The 20,663-nt window shown below is 42.7% G+C and overlaps 1 protein-coding gene across 2 annotated transcripts in view; it reads left to right on the top strand.

Annotated features, from left to right (window-relative positions):
• The first annotated feature begins 284 nt into the window (after nucleotides 1-284).
• The window catches only part of LOC145987852 (uncharacterized), a 291,669-nt gene continuing 271,290 nt past the window's right edge, over nucleotides 285-20,663 (top strand). For both annotated transcript variants that reach the window (XM_083122598.1, XM_083122599.1), the window contains exon 1: nucleotides 285-353. The gene's annotated coding sequence lies outside the window, so the exon portion shown is untranslated. The remainder of the gene's footprint in view (nucleotides 354-20,663) is intronic.

Below are 20,663 nucleotides of genomic sequence, written 5' to 3' on the forward strand. Positions count from 1 at the left end.
GATAACAGCATTACCGAAGTAGGTGTCTTCGTTGCCGAAATAGGTTATCGAGAGCCAAAAACAGAGGAGGTAGTCTCACAATGGACCGAACGGTGTGCGCACTTAATGAAAATAACAAACGACCTCCCCTTCTTTGTTCACGTCATACTGAGCTGCGCACCCTAATTTAATATGGCGCATGTTCCTCCGCAATAATATTTCATCGGGTGCTTATATATTTCAACCCTGCTCATTGAAATTAATCGCTATCACCTCCCTTAACTCGTTTATCTTGCTCTTTGCAGATTGGGGAGAGAGAGAGAGAGAGAGAGAGGCACAGGGTCGTTAATTGAAGACAGGGCTGCGAATACAAGGTAGGTGTTCATTGCGTTTTGACTTATTTTAATCTGTAATGGAAGGGCTTGGCGATCTTCGCTCACCCTGTGTTATCTTATTATATAATTTTTCATCCATGTTCCTGACTGGTGTCGTTAGAACTTCCGGTTCAGCCTCCAGGGAGAAAATGGGCGTTGGCATATTCGTTATATGTGATATCCCCTTCCCACTCTTCTTGTTTGCGCCTGTAAAGTCAATTTCCTTCTTTTTTCTTCAACGAAGCGGAGACCAGCCCCCGGATGGCCCTTCTAAGGGCTTTCAAAGCCCAGCGGAGCCGACAAGAGATGATTGAAATATTAGGGTCTTGCTCCGGTGAAGGGTTAGCCTGGCGTGAATAGTCGATTAAGGTGACCATGCGGTGGGATTAATGATAGGGTCACTGCAACCTAATGCGGCATGCTGGGTAGAAGAGATTGGGTGTATTCGTAAGGCTTTTCGGAACCTTTGGGCTTGCCATAGCAAAGAACTCTTCTAAAATTTCCCCCTGTATCCACAACGGCGCTGGTTTTCTGGATTCTGAAGAACTAAGTATGTTTAGAACTCTTCCTAGAAAGGTTGCAATGGTTTTCTTGGGCCGTAAAGCCAGTTTCAGTTGATACTGAAACACGATGTTCAAGACACAATGAAACTGTCAATTAAATCCACTGAACAACATCATTGGGGAGAAACTTGAAAGTTCAGAACTGCAGTCTTGCCATGATCATTATTTGACAGCGATTTCATCTATTGCCGAAAGATGGCAGTGTCTGCGTTCAGAACATAAATTTGAGTAGATTTTCCGTGGCGAAGTTAATTGAGGCGATCACATAAACTACTTAATAACGATGCTTGTGAAGACAGAACTGTAAAGACGAGAAAACGTTTTCTCTAGCTTCGATGAGTATATGGTAATATTAGTCGAACCTTTCATGGACAAATACAAGTATTGTCTCAACTTGAAAGTTCTATTTGGAAGAAGAATGTGTTGAAGAAAGTAACATTGTTTACTGTTTTTGTGAAATTTGCTGTTCATACAAATGCAAAAACTTGTCTCCCGGTACGATAAGTGCCATGGGTGCCTATGTAGAAAATAGCTGAAGTATTGAAAGGATAAATTAATTAATTAAAATTTTATGGTGAGTCGGTATATGTAGCCATGTGTACGGCGAAATATTCCCTTATTCAAAATCCTGACCTGTGAGTCATAAAAAAATGCATGTATACATTTCAGAGTATAAAGGCTTTTGTTCAACTAACTTCTCTCGCTCCTATTTTATTACCAAAAGGGTACTACTTTCTGGACATGCCTCGTAATAAGCCATAGCAATTAGATCTATTTAAATTAATAATATTCCATTCAATAAAAATGGTAATATATTTAATTAAAATAATATTTCTAATAATATTGAAAATAAACTACTAATTAACAACCCAACTGAGGTACAATTGTAATAGAAAAATTAAAAATCATTGATTTAAGGATTGTATTAACCATCATTAAGCTCACAACTTCATATTCTACTTAAACTACTTAAATAACTTTAAATTCAATAAAATACAGGGAACCAAAAAATCAATCAAAAAATTTAATGGAAATAATTGACAAAATAATAATAAATGTTCACGAACACTACCAGCTCAACAAGAAAATATACCACAATAGTATGGTCCATGTTGAGTATAAGAATATAAATATAATGCATAAGCAGAATTTAAAAAAGAAACAAGCTAGCTTAATAATTGGCTTAAAAACCCTCGTAGCATATACTACGAGTCAGTGGCGGCGATTGGGTCCGTTACCCCCACTTTTTGCCACTTTTCCCCCGTACTATGCTATATCTTATCTACCAAAGGAAAGTAAACGGTCCTTACCTCCGCTCCCCCCAGTTTTGGCTCCTTGCCCCCTAGATTTGGAACCCAATCGCCGCTACAGGTATGAGTTCGTGTCCTGTAAGGCATGTACGTCTTTCTTGAGTGTGTTCCCTCAACTATTGCATCATTCCACCATTCATCTTCATTGTTGCTTTTGAAATAGGTAGAAAAGCGACTGAAAACACAAAATACAGACTTTTCCCATGCTTCCGGTTCACTGTTGAACTGAAAACTTGAAAAATAGTGAACAAAACATTACGTTTTTACTAAGACGATTACATTCCTAAGCCTCCAAAGCTGTGAACACTATGCTGGAAATTAGACCTAACTCCATTCCGCAGCGTCCCAGTAGGTATCAGATAATTCACAAGAACTAAATCTCCAGAAACTGAACACCAAAGCTCTCGGAACTACAGAGAAGTTTTCCCCCCCTCTCCCGGACCGTCCTGGGACACCACTGCGACTCTCCATTTTCGGTCTCCCTATTGTTGCAGATAATGTCCTCCGACTGCTTAATCACCCAGAAACAATGGCGGCGAAAATCGTGCCTTTAGCGCCATCTGTCCTGGCCGGTTTTCTTCCAACAAAAGTACAGCAAGTTTCTCCGACTGTCCCGGGGACAATGCAAAGGTAATGTACTCTCGAATACCCTTTGTGCATTCGGCCATGTTAAGAGCTTACGATCCGCAATCGCCTCTTCCATAACGGCTTAAGTGATATTTATCTTTTCGCCATTTCTCGATATTTACTGCCGGTTATTGTACCCGGTGTTATTTAAATCTCTTTTCTGCTCAGCCTACCTCTATCTTTAACGAGCCTCTTTTGCTTATTCGGCCATTGTGTTCAGAGGCGCTGGCCATTTTTGCCAGTACGCAAATTGTTTAGCGCTCCTGCTGCCACCTAACGGCGAGCCCTAATTGTTTCGCTCTTGAAATGTGTGTGTAACGTTATCCCGCGGCGAGATATGGTCTTTATGGCTTGATTTAAGTACACGATCGTAATCTTAAATCTCAGGACTCTAATCTCTGTCATATTTTGTTCTCCACCAAACTGACCTACAGAGTGTGAACAATGTATTTCTTCAGGGTGATAACTGACCGGGAAATGCTTGTCAAACGGAAAACGTTAAGGTTAAGATGTGTGCTAAGGTAAAAATCGTTGAAATTTGTATTGATACAGATAACTCTTAAGATGGGACACATGTCAGAGCCGGTGTATACGGAAATCGTACCCACATCAGAAGCGAGTTGTCATACTGTTTCGAACCAGGGAACGGAATGAACGATTTTTAGCACTTTACATACAGGATGAGCCTCAAAGAAATAGACAGTTTCAAAGATTTACGGAAACAAGAGATTTAATAACATGGCTGAAAAACTTACATGGGTGGGTGAGTATGTCCTAAAGTTTACATGGCTAAGTTACAATTGTCCTTTGTGCGAGGTGCCCTTTTGTAACACGACAAATATCAATGCGATAGTCCTGTTCTCCGCAAACACGTCTCAGCATGTATATGTCAACCGTTTCCTCACATTTCTTGCTCCAATTGAACTTGAGGGTACTTGTTGACCATACCGTGCTCTAAAACGACGCTGTGCGACAGTAACATAATTTGTTTTGGCAAATTCAAGCGCACAGAAACCCTTTTTCTACCTGGCTAGCGGCCATATTGCTCGACTGACGTCAAGGGCTCACGTGATGCTGACATCACGAACACAAACGAAAAGTGTAGACTTGAAGACTTTCTCTTTAAAACAATACTAAATCCTTCCTGATATTTCAAACCCTTTTCGATTTATAAAACGTTCTATTCCATTTAGGCTGACGGTGTATTTTGCCAGACATTTCTTAACATATTTAACATTGTTGCAGACTAACGAGGGTCTGGCGTATGGACCCACAGGCAGTTTCATTCTCTGTGGGACTGACTTGCGTTGTGTTCTGTCCACGTGCGTGTGTGTCCTTTCCATCTTATTATTGATCCTCGTGGTCGTGATTATCCAAACGTGGCAGAATTTTTGAATATTAAGAGAGCGGAGGAAGCGTGAGCGATGCAATCAGCCATTTACCATGCAATCCTGCCGCTGCGTTGCCAAAATGTGCGGCATTATTCAACATATCATGTCACCTTCATTCAGTGTCACGTGTTTGTTCGTATCATCGCGAAGGGTTAAAGCGAGCACAGCGAGAGCATAGACATAGTGTTTAACGTTGTTGAATTTGGCAACTAAGTTTTGATTAAGGCAACACGGGGACGCTCGGACTCAAGAGAGGAAGAAACAAATCACCGTTTATTTTGGTTCACACGTTTGCTTGGAGTTTATTCATCTTAGTTGAGCTTACAGAAATTTGATTTTATTATAGTAATCCTACAGTATAAAGATACTTCGAGTTACTTTCGAACTAGTCGTGTTTAACTGCATCAGTGCAGTAACTGTATCAAAGTTATTATTAAAAAGTAAATTTCCATGCGTCAGTAATGAGTTGATAATAATATCTGTGGGGTCTGTATAAATTTGTAACACGCATTGTATTTGAATGAGAAATTAAATTTTTCTAACTGTAATACTTATGAGGTTATTTATTTTATTGTATGAAGCACCAGAGACAGTCATTATTCTGAATTTATCAAGTTCATATTTGCACAGATAGGCTAAACGAGACAACCTACAGTTTAAAGTGGAATTCGGATCACTATGTGTCTCACCCATCGTACCCGGTACTCATTGATTACAAGTGGACGATGTTTTAGCACTACGCCACCAGGGAGGCCATCAAGGTTTTCTAATTGGAAGGAACTAGGCCTATATAGACGTAAGTTTCACTGGTCGTGCGCAAGCATAGCACATGGGTTATAATACAGAGCAACCAATGCTAACTAACCTAACCTACTCGAAAGGTGTAAAATTAGTTTGAGAAATAATGTGCAAGTTAGGTTAGGTTTGGTTCGTGATGTTTCTGTTCATGCTTTTTGATCAGGTTGCGCGTTTTTCATTCGTGACGTCATACCTCGAAAGTCGGGACCTGTGCTACATGCTCCCCCTTCCCCCCCTCACTTCCACGAAACGTTTAGGATTTCAGAACATCCACGCGGCCTGCCAGTTTGACGGAAGCCGCAGAGTTCAAGTCGGACAAGCTTTCAAGATGTTCTCGCAAGATTCGCCTGATGTTTATGCGATCCCGTTAAGCAGAGACGTGATGTGGGTTGCATAACATGCAGGAAGCATCCCTCGCCAAAGCCGTTGGAGGATTGTTAGTTAGTCTTTGCTGGAGTGGGAATTCTTTCCCGAAACCAATTTCGTAGATCTGCCGCCAACCTTCCGTGGCGTAGTGGTTAGTGCAACGACCTACAGAGATAGTAGGGAAGTTTCAGCTCTGTCCAAGGGACTGGTGCTTCTTTCCTATTGTCCTCTCGTCTTTTTCAGTATAATGTCATCTATTATCATTGTCTGAACTAACAAAAATATCCAGGAAAGCGCTTTTATGGCCGTACACGTTGGGAGGTGGGAGGTAGCTACACCATTCCAACAACGAATATTCCAGATTCCAGACTTGGTCGGGTGTGGGTGGTTCTTTGTTAGTGTCCCTTCATCAGTTACGTGTAATCCGTCCTCGTCGTTCAAAAGTAGCAGAAAATCCACATAAAATAAGAAAACACAAAGAAAGCGACGTAAAATAAGAACATATAAATACAAATAGCCAGAAAGGTGACTAAAAGTAAATTTCAAATACGGTGCCTTTCTTTGTCGAGTCTTCCGTGAAGCGGCGGATAACACGCCGGGCGGTGGGAAGGCGTCTTCCGGTATTTAGACCCACAACTTTACGATGACCTTGGCACTGGACGCGTCAGTGATTCAGTATCCAGATAGCTGGTGTCCAGTTTGCACATGTTTGTGAAGTGTTAAGGTGTTTACAAGTGTTTTAGATTGTTTTGTTTCCTCAGTCTAATAATGCCACGCTATACGTCCAATTTTAAACAGCGAAATTTTATGTACGACCCTTACGTCATTACGAATTCTTGTACGGAAGTTAAAACACGTTTTGCAGCTGAATTATCAGATGTTCCTGTTTCACACAGAGACAGTGTTCGATACTTATGAACAAATTTAGGTAATCAGGGTCTGTTCTTGATAAGAGGCGAAGAATAAAACGTCGTGTGCTTACTGGGAAGAAGCTAGACGACGTTGGAGCACGTTTGGAACATACTCCTCAAAAATCCCTCCGGTGCCTTGCACAAGAAACAGACATTTGCATGACATCTGCATGACGAGCTACCAGACTTTTAAACCTGTAGCCATACATTAGAAGAATTGAAAGAAAACATCAGGAGATAATTTGAAGTATTAGTGTTTGCACTAATTTCGGAAGAGGACCTGCGTGTGTTACTGAAAATTTCCTAAAAATATGCCTGAAATGTGTGGAATGCAGGAGGACAAGGTACGTGCTCGTTTTAATTGTAACTGTCCGTGTAATTGTACGAGTTTATTTTATTACATAGCTAGCGGTCCCATTTACGCGGATGTAGCATCCAGGTTGTCGGCAGACGCGCTCTCGCTGCCCGGTGTAATAGCCGCCGCTCCTCGGAAGACTCGACCGTGAAAGGCACTGTACAGTCACGGACACTTATGAGTTGTAGTGATCCCATTGAAAGTCAATGCGGTTGCTACAACCCAGAAGTGTCCGTGACTATACAAAGAATCACAGAGGGAACGTTAAATAAGAAAATATGCACACAAAGAGTCGATAGAGCGACGTAACATAAGAAAATTCAAAAGCCAGAAAGGTGACAAGAGAATAAATTACAAATCTTCTATTTGAAAATGTAATAGCAGCTAGATATCTTGTCTGATATTGTATGTGAGCTAAATCAGTCGAAGGGTTTCAAATGTCTGCTTTTCTTTTGTTGAGAGCCCTCAGATCCTGCTGATATTCTCCAATCCTTTTGTGTTTCCATTTTCCGAGATTAATGGGGGGGAAAATAATTTTATGGCACAACTTGAACCATAATTTTCTAACTATAAGTTGGAATTATTAATAATTAATCATTATGGAGGATTTGGAATAGGCTCTAGCCCAAATTTATATTCGTAGCGATGTGAGAGAATGCGTCGCTCCTGTTTTGTAGGCTATTGGTATACTTATTTGACGTCATCTATCTGGTGTTATAGATTAATCGTGATAATGCTGATCATTGGTCAGATAGAGAATACAAAGGAAAGTGCATCCTTTAGCTGTGACTCGAACCCATTAACTCTAGTGTCACAAATACACAGTCAGTTTCGCACAAGTTGGCCCGTGGCGGATTGGAAAACGCAGCGTGGGTCACGGGTTCGAATCTCGGCTTGGACATGGCTGTTCTCTGTGAACTAATCTTCGCGATTAGCCAAAAGCGACACAAATGTGAAGTAAAATAAACCAAATCATCAAGCAAGCAAAAGCTGGGGAATTTTATCCGAAATGAGTCTCGCTGTTTCCTTCGCCTGGAGATTTATGCAATCTTCTCTGCATGCTGTAAACGTTTTATTTTTTCCCCACTGAGGAACCTAGGAGTAAGAGATCGCTCCCTCACTCCGAGCATCAACGCTCCCCTATTCCGTAGATTATGTGTGAAGCTCATCTTGCCTTCACCGCCCTTAGAAACGCGATAATCTCCTCTTCTCCACATTCTAGAGAAACTTTCTCTCCCCTCTCTCTTTCGCTCTCTCTCATCCTTCATCTGCCTCAAGACTTCAATTCCCGCAAACTCGTATTCCTCTGGGGCGTGGACTCAACATGGCGTCCCTTTATTCCTACTCCCTCGCCCAGACGGAGTCCCGGCTCTTAATGCCTCCCTCTGGAGCCACCTAATGTTTGCGTTCCAGTTGCGATTATAATGGGAGCACGTCGCCGTGGGGGGCGCTCTTAAATGACAACGGGGACCCTCGGTGGTCCCCGATGTTCACCTACGGGACCACAGGGGGGCGGCGCGTGACGCTTGAATGAAGGAATAGCAATTATCCCTCCCCCTCAAGTCCTCCAAGTGCCACGGCTGGGTCGCGACCAATGCGCTTCTTGCGTCTGCTATTGTTGCCGGAGGGACCAAAGAATACGTCAGCATCCTGACGTGGGAAATATTTCTGCTGGAATGTATCTGCCAAGAGATGCCATCAAATGTAATAGCTCGATATCTCCCTCGTAAAGATGACGTCTAAATAGCAGTTACGCTCTTTGGAATCGACACTTAAGAATGCTGTTATGTAGGCAACCTAGCAGCGCGTCTCTGTAGGCTTGGGTTGCCGATCTGTAATTCCTTGTCCAGTTCTGTACACATGTCTGCAGATTACACATAGTCGTGTGGTATGACGAATGCACTTTTTTTTAGCTTTGTATGGCCCCGAAAATAACCCAAAATAGTTTTTCCTTCTTGTAAACTCCTGCAGAAGTTCTGTTAGCGGCTAAGTTACTGTGGCTGTTGCTGGTTCGAAAGCTTTGTAAGAAATGCCAAGAATTATATTTAGAATTAGGTCATCAGAAGTTCGTCTCTCGCTATCTCACACTACATCACTCTTTCCCGCTATTGTTCTCACTCTCATTTTCTGTCACTCTCCTTATCTCACACACTCCATCTCTCCTTCCCCTCTTCCCTTCTTCTCCTCTCTCAGTTACTGTTTCTCACTCACCGTCACTCCCTCTCCTCTCTATCACTCTCCTTTTTTCTTTTCTCTCTCTACATCTCTCACGTGTTACAGTCATTGGACTCGACCACAATCCACATTCAGTCTCCAACCCCCCCTCCCTTCCCGTTCCATTCATACCCCACTATCTTCTAATCTTCATCCTTATTCACCTAAGTCTCCAACTAGCATCTTTGATCATTCGACCTTCATCTTTAACCTCCTATCATATTCAATTTGATTTATGGACACCAATTTCGTTCTTCCTGCAATACTCAAAGCCCAGTTAATTAAAACTATATTCAATTCAAGATTACATTTGAAATATATTAGATTAGAAAGGAAAACGTATTCCTAGTTACCGTTCTTCTTTCTGGTCATCTTCACATTAATTTCCATTGATTTCCTTCATGGAATTGTTATTTTTCTTTTCACTAATGAATTGTAATAGACCTAACTGAACAATATATCGTTATTTGTATTCCTTCCTCCATCTATGATTAATATTTCAAACCCGCGGTGGTCTAATCGGAAAAGCTATTCCTGGGATCGGCGATCTCAGATGGAACTTTTCTTTGAATTTTCCCGCCTAAGCGGCTCTGGCGCTCACCTAGCCACTCTTCCATGAGCACCTGAGTGAAGAGGAGTAAAGGCTTCCGGAGCGTGGTGTTCATAACATCACCTTCACCAGCGAGTTGAGACGAGACTCTAAAACATCTCTGTGCTTTCATTGCAAGTTGTAATGCATAGGGGAGTTTTTCATACATTTCATCAATTCATCGTTCATCGGCGTCGAGATGTGGATGTACGTGTTCTAGGCACACCCAAATGCCAACCTCTCTCTCACGTCATAACCCCCATACTGCATTTTGCAGACTAACGAGGCTCTGCCGTTTGGACCCATGGCGAGTATAATCCTCTATGGGACTTGTGTTGCTTTCCTTACATATGTGTGTGTGTGGTTGTCACTTCACCTACTTCATCTCATCACCTTTCATCCTTATCTTCGCAATCAGTCAAAAGTGACAGAAACGCGAAGTAAAATAAATCAATGTAATCAATCATGAATTGTCGTAATGACTTGGTATGGAAAATTTTCGTTCTTGGTGTGGAAACCCTGGAAAATTGATTGATTGATTGAAGTCGAAATTTTGGGTGCGCCAGCACTTGGGCTATTTTGCACCCGTCACATTATACGGGGTCCAGCCCCTTACCATAACTAAATAACACAACCAGTGCTTCAAAAATTATCTTCAGAGCTAGGCGCCAGAAAGCGGGAAATGGGGATTTGGGAGAGAAAGAGTAACAAATTGTTACTGATTTTATGGAATGTTCACAACGTTGATGAAAAAAATCAATTGCTAACTTACCCTGTACTGCAATTTGAACTTAGAATCTTAAAAATTTCGTACATGCTAACTTAAAGAACGGCAACATTTCAGCAAGAGACCACAGTCGTCAGGCTGAAATTTTTAGTCGACCTGGCGACCGGGATTTTTCGAACCCTGAACATAACAGTAACGTCGGAGGACTAAAATATTCTTACTCCAGTTAAAGGCTGAGGCTGTAAAGGGACACTCATCACAAATAAGGACCAAACACAGGACAACACACACACAGCCCTACAAAGATTATACTGGCCGTAGGTCCAGACTCCAGATCCTCGTTAATCTGCCAAATGCAGTCCAGGGTGTACTACGTGGAAGCAAGGCTGTACTCTGTACCCCGGAAAACCTGGAAAATTCATGGAATTTTGTTGACACCCTGGTGACTGGATAACAGCTACTCCACTGCTCCATTCAGTGATATCGGACTAATACAACTTGAGCGCTAGACCACGCCCAGTAAACTATTCCAACCGAAGACTGCCTGAACTTGACTCTTTTCGGTTCTCCCCGTCTGCTTTCAGTAACCCTAGAAGAGGCAGAGAAGTGAAAACAGAAACCCATGCAAGTTACCCGCTTGCTTAGCCTTACGGCCCTCGCAGGAGACAAGCGGGGGAGATAAGGAAGTTATCCTCACAGAGTCCCTCCTTCCTGCTTCCTTATCAGCCATGCTAATGCTGCATTAACCTGTCCGGCGTGTCCGGCGCGACGAAACATATTGGCGAAGTTTCCAAATGTTACTCTCGTGAGCCATCGAGGCAACATGGCGCCGGGAAGGAGGGGAAAATGGCGGGTAGTCAGCAGTTTCGGTCTCGCCACCCTTCCTTTTTAGGGAATTTGTCCGTTGGAGGAGCGCTGTGGTGCATTAACGCAAGGAAGAAGTTCGGATTTTTATTACTGGTGAGCCGTGTCTAGTACCTCCTCCGTCCATTTTTTATTATTATTATCTTTGACGTCACTGTCAGTGGCAACCTTGAATATTTGTGGTTGCATACTTGCAAGGCAAGAATGTCTTTTCCCGATGGCTCACAGCGTCGTTTTTTTAGGTCCATTTTATGGTCTGTTTAGACTGGACCTACAGTTTAAAATGGGATGCGACCCACTATGTGGGAATCGCACCCGGGACCTCTTGACACCCCTTTATCGGGGCTATCGTTATCTTATATACCGGGTGGTCCAAAAGTACCGGAACGGTCACATATCGTGAGAAATATACATCGAATCGGAAAACGAAAAAAAATACGTGTTTAATAAGTGAAGGAAGCTATTCAATGATATCACACTTGATTCCCCACCCCCGCCCCCTGGGGGTGGGCAACTGTGAAATTTTAAATAGAAACCCCCATTTTGTATTGTAGAATCGGAAAGAGGACTTCATTCCGTCATTCCGAGTCCAACGAGTTATCAACCATCCTCCTAGCTCAATTAAGAACGGAGATATGGCGTAAAAAAAATCATAAAACCCAAAAAAATTTCAAAGGGACGCTGTGCTAGAGCTAGAGCTAGAGTGGAAGCGATTGCAGATTCGGAATCTGCACGTCAAGACCTTTCAATAGAGTATAGAGTCTACCCCCTTCCCTTTCCCCTTGAAAGTTTTTTGGGTTTTATGAAATTTTCACTCTTTTTTTTCTTTCTTCTTTGCGAAAATTTAAAATCGCCATATCTCCGTTCCTAATTGAGCTAGGAGGATGGTTGATAGCTCGTTGGACTCGGAATGAAGTCCTCTTTCCGATTCTACAAAAAAAGGGGTGGGGGTGGGGAATCAAGTGTGATATCATTGAATGGCTTTCTTTCATTTATTAAACACGTATTTTTTCTTTTTCCGATTCGATGTGTATTTCTCAGATATGTGGCCGTTCCGGGACTTTTGGACCACCCGGTATATACAGGGTGATTCGGTGAAAGAGTGCAAAACTGAAGCAGGAAATAGGTGATACACCACTGAACAATTCGAGATGGGGAACCTATTGTCGGAGAAGCCAGCGTATCGAGATACGGATCACCGCATCACTTCATCGTGGATGCCCACACCATCTGTATGATACCTTTCTTGGTTTTTTTTCTGGATTGCATGGAGAGGCTCTATTCGCTTGCCTGCAAGGTCACCCGGCCTGAATCTCCTCCATTATTTTGTCTGATGATATCTCAAACCACTTGTTCACCTCAGTGAACAGGGACATGGAATTAGTTGGCAGGATCGTCGCTGCTTGTGATGTGATTCTTAACACGCCAGTAATATTTTAAGGGTGCAGCAGAATCTTGTACACAGATGTCACTCTTGCATTTGGGTTGGTCGTCGTCATTTTCAACAATTGTCGTAAGTTGCATAATTGTACGTTGTTAACGCTTACTTGTCAAAGTAACGAAACTAGTTCCTAAACGTTAAGCATGTAACTCATACGCGTAAATCAATGTCAATAAATGTTGCTACTCATTGTACATCAGCAATGTCCATACGTGTCGCTTACTTGTCATTCCTATGGACCATAGTACATGCTAGAGCTCAACATGTTTCAGCCCATATCTCGTTACGGTGGCTTCTCCGACCCTAGGTCTGCGACCCTAGCTAGATTCACTGTCTCAAATTGTTAAGTGGTGCTTTAACTATTTGCTTGTTTCATTTCTGTACACTTTTACTGAATCACCCTATATTTATATATATATATATATATATATATATATATATATATATACACATATATATATATACATATATATATATATATATGTGTGTGTGTGTGTGTGTGTGTGTGTGTGTGTGTGTGTGTGTGTGTGTGTGTGTGTGTGTGTGTGTGCGCGCGCGCGCGCGCGCGCGACATACAGGCCTCCGTAGCGGAGTGGACAGTATCACTCTCTACGAAGCAATACGACTCAGGTTCGAACCATGGTGAAGTCAAGGATGTATAATTGTGTTTGTCCCTTCTTGCATTTCATTGTTCATCCTCATGGTTAAATAATATTGGGAAATTTCCCCCAAAAATAATTACAACGTTTCAACAAATGAAAAGGCCTGAACATTGGACTTGAAAAAGTTTGAGAAAACTCTACGACAACGAACAACGGTGCGTTTGTTTTATTTGTAACCCCCGACTTTGTACCGATTTCCTGCCATAAAATGCTTCGCGCGAGCTAAATTGGGGAGGATAAAGGAAAGATTAAAAGAAGAGGATAAACCGCAGCGTGCTTGTAAAAAGCTTGTCCCGGGTTGGCATACTCCCTTTTGTTTGAAACTTGTCCGCGGGCCAGGTGGAAATTTTATTTTAAATTCCTCAAAATATGTTCCTTTCAATTCAATTTCTTTCTCGCTTGCAGATTACGCTAGATTTTGTGCAGATTGTATTAGAGATTATGTTAGGTCCTAGTGTCACATCAACAATGTTTTCCTGTTCCTTCTTGTTTTCACTTCTTTGAGAGTAAGCCTGTTTGGCTATTTATATTTTTGATTTGTTAATTTTACATCGTTTAATAGCGACGATTAGAATGAATGATGATCTAATGAAATGGATGAAGAAATAAACGCATTTATACAGTTATGACTGACCAGGGTTCGAACTTGGGATGTCTAGGCCGCTAGCGAGGAGGCTCTCTATTAGCATTATACGAGCAAGGGCCATCGAAAATGCTACTAGTTGTTACTGTTGTATGATTTTATTTAGATAAAGGGGACATTTGGGCAAAAAGGGAATTCTATCTCCCTTGCAAAGGCAAATTGCGCCATTAGTGTGTGGCAACGCTGGTGTGGACTTGAGTGATAACAAACATATTTGGGGCTGGATTCAAGCAAGATAGCTCCCCTTAACGTCAGGGAGAACAGTTTGTGCCAGCCAGACGCGAGGATCCAACCGACCCTTCCCCGCGGTGAAATGCGGCAGAGAGGTCTATTCACTGGAAGATCGTAACGGGAGGAGAAAACATAGCATTGTGATAATGGGAATATCACACTTCCAGTGTCGTAGAAAAACACAGGAACGGAATGAGGGCTCATTGAAGATTTCAGTGCTGTGAGGACATGTCGAAACTCCCATTTGATTAGCTATAACTTGAATCTGAAGTTGTTTCTCCACAAGGAATACGTGGAATTTTGTGAATACTTATTCATCATGTTTTTCAAACATCGTGTCTAGATTAATAATTAACTTAGAAAGTTAGCGACATGGGGAGAAATCCATACTTTCTCATACTGCTTGGATTTTCTTTTCCAGTAGCCGTGCCCATTCTGACAATATTGAAATAAATACATGTCTGGTGCGAAACTGTCACTCTTCTGAATGCACAAGAATCATAATTGATCCTTGAATTCGAGCAGAGGGAAGGATTATCCAGCGAAGAGAATCCAACAGCACGCCACTGTGGCATATCCATTCGGACAGATTCCTCCTCCAAGCCGCATAGTAGTTCCGCCGAAATCGAACACGAACCTGAAGCTAATGTGGCACCCCAACACCCCCCCCTTCCCCTCCACTCCTCTTGCATCAGCAGCTGGGGGTCATCTTAACGATGAGACCATCCGTAGCCCACCCACTCTTTGACCCATTTCGGAAAAGAAGGATTTTTTTTTTCCGGCAGAAACGGACGAACCAAGAGGAAACTCGGCTAATGGCTGGGACCTCGAGAAGCGGGAGGGAGGAAGGTGCTTTTGGGCAATTGAAAAGCGGACAATTTGGAAGCGAAAGGGGGGGGGAGGGGGCACCCGGGACGGACTTCATCCCCTCAGTCATCGGTCCGTGAAATCCAATTTGCGGCAGGGCTGCGAGAAAGTCCTCTTCTCTATCTTTTCGAGTAAAGGTTTCACCGTGGAGGTCCGCCCCCTTCCTCCCCCCCTTAGTAATCGCGCAGGCTGAATGCCCGAGCTATAATTACATGGACCCCTCGCATTGTCGAGTCATTTCCTGCTCGTTTAAGGTGCCTCATTTCCATTCCCTCCCCCTTACGCACCCCCAATGGAGTGGTCACGCTGCCACGCCCCCCTTTATGCTCTCCCCTTGTTGTAGGGCCAGACGGTGGGTGAGGGCAGGTGAGGGGCTTCATGGAAACACAGAGATCCAATAATTTACTTTCCAGAATAACAGCTAATTTGAAGGAGGCATCTGTATACAATTTATTCAACCACCACTATTTGTCTCGTTGCTACAAAGCAGCATACTCTGGAAGAAACCAGATGTTTAGTGACAATCACTGGCGTACGCAGAGGAAGCTGATGGAAATTTTTAGAAAATCAACATTTTCAAATAAAAGCCGTGAAGAATTCGGGATACACCAGGGTGATAAATGCAAACTCCTCTTAAATTGACACCCGATTGCCTTTCTTGAAAGTGGAAATGTTCTAAAAATACATTTTATGCAGCCCTCCTAGAAAGCAACTATATACTATCCACCTTACCCTCCCGAAAAAAAATCCTGCGTACGCTAGTGGTGACAATAGTTCTTCATTATCTAAAATCTTAGATTGACGTTATCTTTTGCTCTTTTGTTATAGAACAGTATGTTACTAGAACTAGCTCGGATGAAAGGTTAGCGCTCTCGCCTTTGGAGCGAGCAGTCCTAGGTTCGATCCAGACTGGAGCTCCAAAATGTCTGTGTTGACACTCCCATCGTGAAGACAATTGGAGAGCTACTTGATGCAAATGGTTGCGGACGCGACCTTGAAAGACAGAACACAGCAGAGATGGGACTCGATGCGCTGACCTCGAATCACCAAATAAAAATCCGCTTATCTCTGTAACATCTGTACTGTCCGTCAAAGGGCATTTTCACCAAGGACTTCAGTTTTTGTTGCAACTAATTGATTGGTTGATTGGACTGTTGTTTAAGTCCACTTTAGCCGGCCCCCGTGGCGGAATGGTTAGCACACCAGGGGTCCCGGGTTCGAATCCTGGCTTGGGCCTGGATGTTTGTGATTGTCCATTCATCAATTTCATCATATCATCACTCATCCCCATCTTTGCAATTTAGCCAAAAATGGCACAAAAAGTGAAATAAAATAAAGCAAATCAAATCAAAATCAAAAGTTTAAGTCCACTTTATGCACAGAGAGGATAATCGGGACTGGACCTACAGTTTAAAGTGGAATACGAACCACTGTGCCTCCACTGAGTATCGATCCCGGGACCCCTTGATTACAAGGCGACGACGTTATCACTACGCCATCGGGGAGACCCACTTTAGTTTATGTTACAAGAATACTAAAAGAGGCATTCATATCGTCGAACAATGTTCACCACTGTACGAGTACCAGGGATGGAAGGTTAGAATATCGATGTGTTACTTCGCATAGAGCACATCTAGTACGTCTGGCTGTATTTCTACCTTCCAATAGCTCAAGAGTACGGGCACATTTCAGGTATATACTCGTCTCGTTTGCTGTTCCATCCAACTTCTGTGACGCGCAGAAAACACCCATACCCATAAAGGCCAATCACTCATTCTCGTCCTCGGTTAATTTGTGATGGTACATAGCAGGGTGTGGTCAAGGCTGGAAGATAGAGGCCACACCGGAAACTATACTGACTCCTGATCAGAACCTATAACTTGGCAATTACTCTAATATTCTTGGTAAGTCCAGTGAAATATATCTTTCTGTGGAACGAATGTTCAAGTAAAAGACGATTCAATTATTTTTATTGTTAAGGTCTACGAAAGCACCACTGGCGATTGGCGCATTTTTCAAGCTCTCACATTTGGATTGTAACGGTTATTATCAACAAAAATAATACATTAAGTCTGTTGCAGTCCTCGCCAATTCTCTATCCAACTAAATTCTGTATGGGCACCGTTGCTTAAGGTTGTGAGAGGTGCCATCTGGCGAATTTATGTTCATTACATGTTTACAAGTACGTAGCAGTCACTCCCTTTCCAATCTCAAAAATGAATTGCTATCCCGTCATCTAATATGATAAATAAATGTTCTTTAAAGTTACGTATGTGTAAATAAAGTATGACAAAATCTCCGAAATATATTATCCGTCTATCTCCCATTTGCCTGCTCATCTATTTTATCTAGTGTGGTGGTTCAACTGTAGAAAAACCCCTTTGATGGTGAACCTCGTGATATGGGGTGGTTCAGACACCCGAAATTTATAAATTCAGCCCAGTATCAACATTTCGGCACCGAACTACAAGCGTGCGTGGGAGGAGTTAGGGAGAAATGAGCTTCCTCTTCTTGCTTTCTTCGTTTTCCACATTGCCGCCTTCAGAGAAGGCAGTTTCGTTCCGTCCATAGACAGAAGCACTTGTTCGCAAATGAAATATCGACGTTCTCATGCGTAGTGCCATGCGTAGGAGATATAGTGAATCTTTCTTGTTCGCCTGGGAGTTCATGCGGCAAAACAAAATGGAAGAAATGATAAAAAAAAACAAAAATCGAGGATTATTCAACATGCGGAGATCTGAAACGAGTCTCACAGCTTCTCGCTTCTTTTCACGCGGCTGCTGAAAGTCCTTTTTTTTTCGACAAAAGCCGACAGGGAAATGTGGATGTACGGTTATCCCGTGATTCCGCCGAAAGAGCCCCGAGCTTCCCGAAGAACCATCTGTTCCAGAAAGGGTCAAGAGCTCCCGGACAAATGTACCCGCGGGAGGAGCGGGATTAGGTCGTCATTAATCATCCTTTCCCCGGGAAAATCCGGGACACCTCCACAACTGTCGCCTCGGTCTTCGAATCTCCGGCAAGAAATTTGAATCTCCTTTCTCACTTTACAACTCCCCTTCTCCCCTCCCCTCTGCCTCCACTTATTCCCGAGTCGCTGCCTCGAGAGTAAAAGCCCCATCCACTTCTGTTGAATGCATTGATCCCTTAATGCGGCGTTCGATCCCCCCCCCCCCTTTTCGCTCTCCTTCTCGCATCCTCATCGTTGCCTCAAAAGTCCACGTGGTTGTTACCTCAAATTGTTCTCGATTTCGCCGTCATCTTTTTTCCTCCTCCTTTTTTTTAACGCCGCCAACCCTCCTCGCTCCTTCATTTTTTTTTTCTAGCTTTAAAGAATTATATGAAGAGAGGAGGCAGACATCTTGAAAGTAAGGATTTGAAGGCTAAAATGTAGGCAATGAGGGTCCACGGTAATGGCTGCACCATTTGAGTGGATGGCCGGGTGGGGGTAGGGTATTGGGTGAATGTGCTGATTAACGAGTTGGAAGGGGGGTAGAAGGGGATGCTGGGAAGAGGAAGATTTGGTTTCCAGAAATTCAGGGCATGGGCCGGAGACAGGAATATAGGAGTCGTCGAGATAAGTGAAATGTATATGGGAGTCCTCTCTATGGAATTACCGGAAATGCAGGCTCCCGTGCTCGCACCGTACCCTTTCATTAATACCCTCCCCTCCTTCCTTCTGCTCTGTAATTACTGTAAACGATATGTAAATAGGATTTCGTCAACGACTTCCATCGACCATCTTCACTCGGGCGTGTTGAGTGGCTGTTGCCTCATGGTCCGGCTACTACGCATGTTTGGACTACCATTACGGTAGGTAGGAGGGACATCATTCTTGTGAGAGTTAACTTGTTCTCAAGGGAACTGTTACTTTTATCGTTTCTGACCCGCCGATGGGGCACGAGAGTTACAGTTGCTGCTGAGACGAGAACAGCCTCATTCGAGGTTTCTCGAGAAGAGGCCAAGGCTAGTCAGTAAAATCGAGATCTGATCGAGATAGACATACTAATTAAGTTGCTGCCTTATTATTTATGGATAGGTTGTATGTGTAAAACGTACCTTTTACATGGCTTTGAGATCGACACATAATGGCTGATGAAAATAACCAATGGAATGATTGTCAGTCATTATTCTGGATTAAGGTAGTTTTACACATTCAACCATGCGTAAAACTCACCTTTTACATTGGTTTCATGATTTAATTATTACTTATTTCTGCGTGAAGTTGTAAGTTATCTAGATAACAGGGTACATTTTCCTCATTAAACCTGAACTGTACCTAGACGTATTAATGCCCCTTACATAGCGTTTCCACCTGTGTCTTGCATTGACCAAACCAACATAGCTCTAAATCAACATTGCGCAACTACGGCTTATACCATTGGCACTTCCTTTACCGCAGAGTTATCAAAACTATCTCTGCAGCCTACCCTCGACTTAAACGATATTCCGTTCAGTTCTTTGCGTTTCCTTTCGTCTTCATTCCATTCTTTCCATTTGTGCATCAATTTTTATATGGAAGGGGACTTTGGGACAACAACAGGGGTTGGCTTACACCAAATGCTATATTCTTATATCACTCTAGCCACAAAAGTGGACTAAACTCGAGGAAAGGTTCCTCGTCGTCGAGAAGTTGGGAAATAACTGTTTTTTCTAAAGCCCAACTGGCCTTTTTTAAAGTCGGGGTGGGAGTCCATGGACGGTCCACCCTGTAGCACTGGAATTTTCCACAGCAACAGTCTTTTGAAAGGCAGCTCTTCCAACTGGGAAGCTAAAAATGCAGGGAAATCTAATATCCAATAAAAAGCACAAGCACATATTCTTACAAGCCATAACATATAAAAGTACACACATGGAAACATATTACTTAACCCTACACCTTGTAGCTGGCCAGCAATAGTATGGTTTTAATGAAAATTCAAAACATTTCTATCTTACTGCTTATTTCTATAGTTTTCATCGGAGTGTAAAAGCTTGTGGAGACACCAAAACGTCAACTCGTCTTTCTCGTCCTTCACCCTGGACTTGCATTTTGCAGACTAACGAGACTCTGGCGTATGTGGAGCTTGTGTTATGCCATTCATATATGTTTGTGATTATCCCTTCATCCATTTCGTCCTGTCACCATCCATCCTTATCTTCGCGATTAGCCAAAAGTGGCAGAAAATCGAAGTAAAATTAAGCAAATCAATCAATCAGACCGTAATAACAGAAGCCTGTGGATGATCCAAAGATTGTAGAAGGCATGAACAAGTAATGAAAACAAAAGAAATAATTCATCATTGATCCCCTATGCTATGGAGCAATTCGTTCTTCATTGTAAGCTCAATGGTAAGGTGCGAGAGGTAACAATTATACACTTAAATGGCAAAACACAACATTTGAGTTTTAAACCCCTAAAGACTGGATCAGCATGGCTAATGGAAAATGGTATACCTGTCTCTGTATAGTAGCTGATGTTCTGCGAAGGATGGTTATGGTCGTGACTGTACAAAGAGTGTGGCTCGCTCTTGCCCAAATCGTACTTCTGTCTCTCTCTCTGCAATGCTCGTAACTGACTGACCAATCACTTCCCTATTCCCAGATATTTATTCTGATCGATTTTACTAAGCAAGTCAGTTGCCTCTACTCGTTCGAGTGTCCCACGCTCGAGCGTACCGTACTCTTAATGAAACATTAGAAACATCGTATGTTATGAAGAACTAATTTTCGTAACAAGAATATTTGAAATGTGCGAAAAATCGAGGGTGTAAA

The sequence above is a fragment of the Lepisma saccharinum genome, chromosome 5 (genome assembly GCF_977018435.1).
Source record: "Lepisma saccharinum chromosome 5, izLepSacc3.1, whole genome shotgun sequence".
NCBI classification, from domain to species: Eukaryota; Metazoa; Arthropoda; class Insecta; order Zygentoma; family Lepismatidae; genus Lepisma; species Lepisma saccharinum.